Genomic DNA, 9,704 nt, shown 5'->3' on the forward strand with positions numbered 1-9,704 from the left:
ATTTTACCTACATTCTGGAGTGTCGCATGCCCAATTGTCGTTAAAGCTAGGTAATCTAATTACTAGAGCCGGACCTATTATCGGTTTGCCACTAATATCGAGTCGATATCACGCTTTGAAAAAATATAGGTATCGGCTATTAGAGGTGAAAAAATATCGGCAATTTTCATGACGTCACAACATGGTGGTAGGAAGTCAGAAAACTATAATGTTTGACTGTTATAGACTGGGAATATTGTCATATTTCATATAGCTTACACTTTGAAGTTGTCCAGTTGCAGCCTTTCTAGTTTATTTCATGTTCAAGTATGGCACTGACTGTAAAGCTGTTCAAATAAATGCTCTGAAGTTTCGAAAATGCGCCTTTTAAGGTAGTCCCGCCTATTTTGAATATTGGCTGAATGTATTGGATGTATCTGTGAAGGTGTTAGATATCGGTTTATCGGTATCGGCCAATAAATCCATTATCGGTCGGGCTCTACACTCATTACTCCGGCAATCTGTCTTCGTTGGGTAACTCGTGGCAAAGCTTAGGTCAGTGGTTCTCAACTCCGCGAAGCAATTTCAGGGGGTCCGCGAGACCACTAAATTTTTAAAATTGTTGATAACCTTATTTTTATTTTATTTTTTAATTTGAGAAAGCATGAGGAAGTTTCGCACCACAACTGCTAAAACCTCTTGACTCATATCATGATAATAATCGTCTGACATGAACTATCGTAGAGTGGAAATTCATTTTCGTTGCCAATTTTCCAATAACCTGCTGATACAAACATATTGCTGTTTAGAGACGTTTTGTAGGGGTCTGTGGAAAAAATAAAAGTATGGAGATAGTACCGTTAATCAGGATGACGTCGCAATGTCTGCGAAACCTTCTCGATTTGCAGTTGTCAGTCTCGTCAAATTAGTGAACAGTCGTTTGAAATGAAAATTTCCGAAGTGTTTCCCTAATTTGTCCCAATGCTGGGATTGAAACCTCGCTACGCGAAATCCATTTGATCCTGTGATATACATAACCACTATTTGAACAGTTTCTTGGAGGTACAGAACTTCAATATACAATTGAGTAGTATATTCAATATTCATATTGAAATGACAAGACTTTTGTCGGCTGACACTCGTCATAAATTGGACAATGATATACCTGCTCTCAAAGCTCGCGGCTATCAATCAGATTTGGCGCATTCTTATTGCGGATGCCCTATCGACAAGGCTGTTTTTTGATGAACAAGGAGTGTTTCGTTGCTATCTAGGCATTACGCTCCAACCCCGAGATTCCTATCACCAGTTATATTGGTATGCAGCCTTGTCTCGTTAATGTTCAATTGTTCATGGTCGAAAATGTTTGCTCGTCAATATATACGTAAACCCGAACAGAACAAGTCGTTTCATAACAGTCTTTCTAAGGTTGGAAAACTTGGATCCATTCTTTGGCGAATAAAATTTGTCTATACTTTTAGATTAGGATTTCACTTTGACGGTAGAAACTCTCTGCGAGCCGATCAAAATGCCGTCGCGGGCCGAATCCGGCCCGTGGTCCGTATGTTGTCCGTCCCTGCGCTAGATGCTGGGGGTGATATGTTCATAAAATATATGTTTCCCCATTTTGGTGCCATAAATGTTGCGATTACACCAAAAGTATCGTCGGAAGCGTTATGCGGTAATATTGAATTAGCCTCCATGTACATTTGCGGAAATGGTTTTCGTCACTCCTCGTTCATATCAAAACGAAGACGCGGATTTCCAAGACACGACCGCGTACTTCAAGAAATACAGCAGCAAAAGTAGCTTCGAAGTATTAAAGTCTCCCAATTTCTACATAAATAGTATGATGTTATTTTTAAGAAAAATCATTTATTTTGCCCTTTATCACAAGCCTCCAGTTCATATCTGCACAAAACAGATGAAGGTTGCACCATAATAGAGCTAAAATTGAACTAAAACTTGAGGGGGTCCGCGAGGGTCCGTAGCGGTCAAAAGGGGTCCGCGAAGCCAAAAAGGTTGAAAACCATTGGCTTAGGTGTTTGATTGCAAAATTACGTTTCAAGTGATTGTTCTATTTTTCAATTCCTACTTATTTTTCTTGAAATGAATTATCGCTCAAATACATTTTCTTGGCCAAATTCTGAAGTAAATGCTAGCTTTTACAATAAAAATGGAAGAGCCGTATTCACCATTGTTAGTGCGGAAATGATCGTGACCTATGCTTCCGTGATCAATTATCAAGCTTGCGCACCCCTGACCTATAGCATATATATAAGATAGAATAAAATGGGTATTGTTATTGAGGCAGATTGACATGAAATCATAGTCTTCTTATAATTGATGTGCGAAACATTGATATCACAGTCCCAACCCAACCCATTCACCAAAATTTGTGTACATAATACAGGTATACCTCCACAGTATACAATTTCACTTGTAAATGGTGCGTTACGACGTTAACATACCACAGGCCAATATTACACAGTTTCTTTGTCATTAGGTCATCATTTTGTTGTATAAATAATTGGTCAGAATAAATTGCTTGATTATTCTTCGGTGGGTTATCGCCACATGGTTTCTAATATTTTTAATTCAGGTGAAAAATCCCACACAAGGATACCATTAGATAAGAAAATGTGTTTTTCGTATAGCATAATTAACGAATCCCCTTGGCCTTCACGTAAGAAATGAGGGTAATCTCCTTTTGATAAAAAGTCACAAACAAAACAGTCTAGGTTCACCCAAGTTTTCTTTGAACCCCAAACAACATAGATTCTCTGTCACAGACTTCATCAACTCGCGCAAATGTGATGAAAGCTTCTGCCAGCATGAGGTTCTAAAAACGAATTCGAAGATTGTATTATCATGGGAACTGTTCTAAGACTTCCATCACATAGTATCATCGTTCCTCATTTTCCCTGGGTATACGAATGAGTCTACAATTTAAATATGATGCTTTCTGTCAGATATAAAATATGACGTCTGTGCTTGCCATTGTTTGAAGTTTAAACAAAAGCCAGCAAGAGTTAGTCTGTTGTAAACGACTCCTATATAGGCACTGATATTTGAGGTGAGGCTATAAATATAAAAGACGGAAAGTCCCAAAGCAAATACTCCGCAAATACAAACAGCACGTTGCAAAAGCTGCGGCATTCATTTCGAGGAGGTATCGACTACAGGGCGGGTGTACTTTGTTCCGTAAATAACATAGCACTTGCAAAAAGACCGAAAACAATCAACTAGATACAAAGTCTATGTAGACTGCTCTGAACCCCATGTTAGTTCTGATATTCCACGTGAATGGGTTTGTGAGATTGCAAGCAGCAATTCGCATTTTCAATCAACTTATTTGAAAGTGATAGGACAGGGGTGGCCCACCTTTTTGCCATTCACGGCCGCATTTCGATTTTATTCATGTAGCCGACGGCCACATTCCAGCGCATAGTTTAATGAAGTAGCTGGACGCCAATTACCCGTATTAAAATGTCTATGTCCATTTACGGCGAACTCTGGACTAATCTATTTATTGATATAGGCTTACTCCACGCCCTAAAATCGTGAGTGGTCAGTAGTCATGTCGTCGGAACGCTAATAATCGCGTAAAGCGCGAAAATTTTTCAAATTCACTAATGAATTTCGTCATTAATATTAGTAGTTTTCATCCTTTCTCAGCCCATGTGATCAGATTCACCGGTAGATTTGATGGATGGGGTGTTTTCGAAAATTTAAGGTATTAATGATCATGTATCGTAGGGTGGGCCAATTGTTATTAGTGACTTAGTTGCATGTTGTTATTTCTTGACCACCCATCAGGATTGCTAGTATAGTGAGATGCACACGATTTCAAGTTGGTATTTTTTAGATTAGGCGAATGATTTTCTTTGCTGTTTGCATCTGCACTGTGGGGCTTTGATTGCAAAGGGTGCTACTATATTAAAATCGTAACAAAGTTCATTCAATCGTGCGCAGCGCGAAGCAATTTTCAAGATTAATTGAAATCTCTCAATAAATCGGGATTCAACTCAATGCGTAAATTCAAATAGCAGGTCGACGGCCACCATTTCATTCTAATTGAATTACGTGATCACGGCCGCAAAAAAATTTCCTTCCACGGCCGCAGGTTGCCCCCCCCCCTACGATAGGCCATACGGACAATATCAACGTCAATTTACAGTGTCCGGTGTGAACTAAACCAAAATCGATAGTCTTCAGCTTTATACGTCATCCAATTACACAGGCCTAATGGTGATGCAGTCGCATCGGTATATATCGCAACATCATTGGCATTTCAAAACTAGACCCCATGCACGCGCTGCCGAAGAGTAAGTTAGAACTGAGCTGAGCAACCCTGGTATAGATGTACCGCACTCACATATGTAGGGCTACCATATTTGGAATCGGGAAAGTAGGACACTTTTTCAAAATTTTCAAACTTAGAATATCGAAGGGAAATCCTGAAAAAATGGTAATTTTTTTCCCACTTGGAGGTCGGCTAACTAAACAAAAAACAAAAAATAGAAAAAACGTTCCCGATTTCCCTCTCAGCGGCCAAAATACAGTTTTTCCCCCACATTATGAGGTGGTTGACTAAAAAAAGGTCAACTTTCCGGCTCAGCTCCCGAAATACCCGCCGGAGCGTTAGTTCAGTGCTGTTTTAAGGTATCTCAGTCGAATTTTGCCCTATGTGTAGCCACAATTCTAAAAAAAGAAGAAAAAATCTCAAAAAAGAGGACATATAGGCGCGTCTTCGGGGGACATTTTCAAAATCCCGAAAAAAAGAGGACAAATCCTCCTAAAAGAGGACGTATGGTAACCCTAGTATAGTGGGATTTTAGTTTCGTATATGTTGTCAATTTAAATTAAATTACGTAGATCGGCACGGCAGTTTATTAATCTATGATTCAATTCGTGATCGTGTCCCACAGCTGCCATATTTCCAATTGTTATTCAAACGCTTCGACGAGTAAGTTCCCAGCTTTACTGACATTCTAAAACTTACTCTCGTTCTTGGGTTGCAATTGGACTAAAGAGTGTTAGATTTGTCTGATGTCAAATTTGATTTTAAACCTCGTTATAGGCCAGAGGTGACCAACACGCGTCGCGCGAGACCACTATGGACCGTCAGGTCATATTCTGCGGCCCATGGCTGGGTTGAGAGTTCGAAAAAAATATGCGATATTGTTGCTGTAAATGCTCGGAATACTTCCGTTTTGCCAACGCGAACAAGATCGAAGTAATATCATCTCATAAGCTAGTCCGGATAAGTTTCACTGTAACATACTAAAATAGCAACGGATGCCTTGACTTGACGTGACAGTGGGTCATAAGACGTAAACACTGACCAAGCTGCCACTAAAACGATGTGTTATTTTCTCTTATTAGCTGATCAGTTTTTTATTATATGATGCGTAATGCTGTAAAATACTCGTTTAGTCCCTAAGTTACACTACATCAATGATATAGTATCCATGAAAAACGTGTGTACCGACGAATACAGGTTTTTGTCTTTTTTCTCCGAGTGCAACGACCAAACCCATTGTATTATCTGCTTAGCAACTCTTGTTTTCAGTAAGAAATAAAGTGTTTGTCAGCAGTACACAATGGGAGTTTCCAAAATCTTCAGGGAAGAAGCATGAAGTGTGGTCCCAGGAAATGTTTGACTAGGCCACGAAAGTTTCCCGGTAATCTCAGCAAAGTCAAATAATGAATGCAAATAAATCTGCCTTACGCTCTCCGTCGGTAGACGAACATTTGAAAACAATCTCAGAATAATCTCCCTCAAATATGACCCTGTAATATACACTCCTTATAATTGATACTGAGCATTTACATACATTATGTGTGGCTTATAACTCTAGTGCTCATCACATTACCCGATTCACATTTATTCAATATATTGAGTAAATAGCTTTATCGTCCTCCTTTGTGGAAATCCGCCCTTCTTATAGCTTTGACAGCCAGGGTAATGGACATAAATGACGCGAAATCTACAATGCGGACGTTCGAGCGAGTCATTCGGAAGTAGGACTGGAAAATAATGACTTTTCTTCTGTCAACAATACATCAATATCATAAAAAGTGGGTAATCCGGGGGTCGAGTCGGAAAGAAAACCTTCTTCATTTTTTTATCCACCGCCATATCAGTATAGGTAAAAAGTGGGTAAATCGCGAGTCGGGTCGGACATATGACCTTTTCGCTTTGTTTTAGTCAACACAGCAAGAATTGTATAGTACAAAAGTTTTGAATCAGCTGTTTTCTAGTTCGCTAATGTGACTCTGACTGTCATGATTCGTAAAATGTGTCTTCCTTTCCGGTTTCCAAAATATGGTAACCCTATAATAGTCTTATTCGGGACGGGCAACATACGGCCCGCAGGCCGGATCCTTCCCGGGAGGTGAATTTGAGCGGCCCGCAAAGAGTTTCGGGTCATACATGATAACGTGGCCTGTGGCCACACTCTGCAGAAATCCAACAATACTCGCTTATTACGTCAAATGATATTGACAGTAGGTTATTCTTCAGCGTGTGTGTGTGTGTGTTGAGTAAAGTACGAGAGTGGATCTTACGTGTAAGTTCTTCAACACGAAAAGGATTGCATTACCGGCATTTACGCATGTACTCAACCGTAAGGAATTGATATCTTGGTAAATTTGGAGAAATCCCAAGCCCTCGTTCGCATAGAGTACATTATAACGGGGGTGCGTAACATACGGCCTGCGGTCAATTCCCCGCCACTTGTTGCGTATGTCAAATTGTAGTGACTGTAATTGATTCATTCTTTTTTCCGACACAAACAATAGTGATTTTTAGTTAATCTTTAGTTCTTTGTGTGTGACATCCAGCCACAGTTGAAAGAACCTAATCAGAACTTTGATCGACCACATATGTCTCATTGACTTCAACGGCTATCGCAATACATTACATTATTAAATTCATTGAAAACTGTTTTGTTTCTATGCTTCAAACTTGAAATTTACAACAAATACTAATAACACTGGTCAACACATATTTTTAGGCAGACAAAGTAAGAGTGGTTTTGGGGGTTCTGAAGGGCACTGATTCCGAATATGACCTTGATTTTTTCAAATTGGCTCTTGTTGTGGAGACAGCCCATGGGGCTATTTTGACTAAAATCTCCCATTTTCGCGGTATTGACTAGATAAAAAATACGCTTAGTCGTACTATAAAGTTTAAAAATTCAATCTACTTGTTATTTTTACACACAGAAGACCATTTTAAATCAAAATACAGCAACAGCACTATATTTAGGGGTAATGGATTTATCATAGTTACTGACTTTCACGGATATCATGTACATTGTACATAAATAAACTCCAGTCATGTATATAAGTATTGGCACTTCTTCGATAGTAGGTAGACATCGAAAAGTGTTCACCATGATCACCAATAAATGTTTCCCATGAACACGAAATTTTTTATAAACGTCAAAATAAATTGTTGTTTTTTGAGCCTTTGGAGAGACGGATATTAGGGTTGGGGTGGGGTATAAGGACTGGGGGAAGGGGGATATTAGGGATGAGGAGCGGGATGTTAGGGTTGGGGGTAAATTAGGGTTGTGGGAGGGGGATATTAGGGTTGGGGGAAGGGGGATATTAGGGATGAGGAGCGGGATGTTAGGGTTGGGGGAAATTAGGGTTGTGGGAGGGGAGATATTAGGGTTGGGGGAAAGAGGGATATTAGAGTTGGAGGAATGGGAGATTGGAGGTGGGTTAGGGTCAAAGTTGGGGTTAGGGTATACCAAGATTAGGGTTGGAGCATATTAGGGTTCGGGTTGGGGGGAAAGGTGGATTGGAGTTGGGTTAGGGTATCCCAAGATTAGGGTTGTGGGATATTTGGGCTAGGGAAGGGGGGTATTAGGGTTGGGGGAAAGGGTTATTGGAGGTGGGTTAGGGTATCCACAGATTACAGTTGGGGGAGAGGAGGATATTAGAGTTGGGGTGAGGGACATGATATCCAACCCACTTTGACCCTAACCCACCTCCAATCCCCCTTTCCCCCAACCCTAATATTCCCCTTTCCCCAACCTTAATCTTGGGATACCCTACCCCAACTTTGACCCTAACCCACCTCCAATCCCCCTTTCTCCCAACCCTAATACCCCACCTTCCCTAACCCTAATCTTGGGATACTCCAACCCCAATTTTGACAATAACCCACCTCCAATCCCCCTTTCCTCAAACCTTAATATCCCCCCCTCAAGCCTAATATCCCTCCTCCCATAACCCTAATTTCCCCCAAGCCTAACATCCCATCCTAAGCCCTATCCCTCTTTCCCCAACCCGTATACCCGCCAACCCAACCCTCATATCCGTCTCTCCAAAGACACATAACACAACCACTCATTTTGACGTTTATAAGTTTTTATTCGTGTTCATGGGAAACATTTATTGGTCATCATGGTGAACACTTTTCGATGTCTACCTACTATCGAAGAAGTGCCTAAGTATTTACCTACATACTCAAATAACGTGGCATTAATTCCATCAGTTTTTCGTCAACCACCTATTATGAATTTGAAATAATCAGTTGGAATACAATATCACTGATATATTTTAAATCGAATTGTTTTTTTGTACGATTTTCGCCTGTAAGCTATTTAGTGCAGTTTCTCGAAAGGTTCCGGAAATGGTCTGATATAATATGTGCAATGGTTCATCTCATCTGCTCTGGTATCTTTCGTTTGTTGTTCTGATGTCTTAGTAGAACCTCTTCCCTTGCTAATCAACAAAATGATAAGGAAATATATCAAGATGACTGAACAGGAAGTGAGCTTTTATGCTCATTGCTCATGTTTGTGCTCAAGTGTTCGATATGCAGATACGAATTTTCGGACCAACTATTTGTAGTTGGGTGCTTTGTGACCATCTAAAAAGTTTTATTTACTACATCTTAGGATAAATTACATGCTGTGAACTCCTTCCTAATAATGTGAAATTGGAATCTTTCATCGGTATGCGAATATACCAGACACCAGATTTAAGCTTCCCGTTTGATAGGGCTACTAGGTATACCACTTTGTTAAATCAGTGGAAAATTATCCATTTACCAGTCAAAAGAAATGAGACACATATGAGTATGGTAGTCAAGCCTTTCAAGGACAAATTTTATGGTTTTATAGTCCTCTTTAATCTTGGTAGAATGACCAATTGATACAGGAGAATATGAATTTCCGTTGTGCAAAAGTACAATTTTTAGGCTTGACAAATTGCTTTTTTGACAAACAAATATTTCGCATCATGCCATGTTAGTATTGATAGAATGACTGAGAATGACATGAGGGTTCTTCATAGTCAATTGGCCATTTATGGGCAGTATAAAATGAGAAAAAACTACGATTTTCTTCCTACCAATTGAAATATTTGAGGGTAAATACTAGGGATGGTGTGAACCTCTGAAAGGTTCTGGTTCGTGTGAACGCTAACCTTTTTGAAAGGTTCTGTGTGAACACGAACGTGAACCTCGTGACGTCATATTGATAATTCCAACCCTACATTTCCGTGAAGTGGTAGCCTATATTGACGTACACCAGGGGCGGGCAACTTCTCGAGTCGGCGGGCCGGATATAGGAAATTAAGTACTTGGCGGGCCGGATTGCTGAATCGATAAAATATTCGCCCATTTATCCACATTCCACATATACAAGGAATAAATCGCATTTAATGAACAGATTTTAACGACAGTAATGTCACTTCAAAGC

Source organism: Botryllus schlosseri, chromosome 1, assembly GCF_051294905.1.
Source record: "Botryllus schlosseri isolate E-star chromosome 1, Bs_hap1, whole genome shotgun sequence".
Classification (NCBI taxonomy): Eukaryota; Metazoa; Chordata; class Ascidiacea; order Stolidobranchia; family Styelidae; genus Botryllus; species Botryllus schlosseri.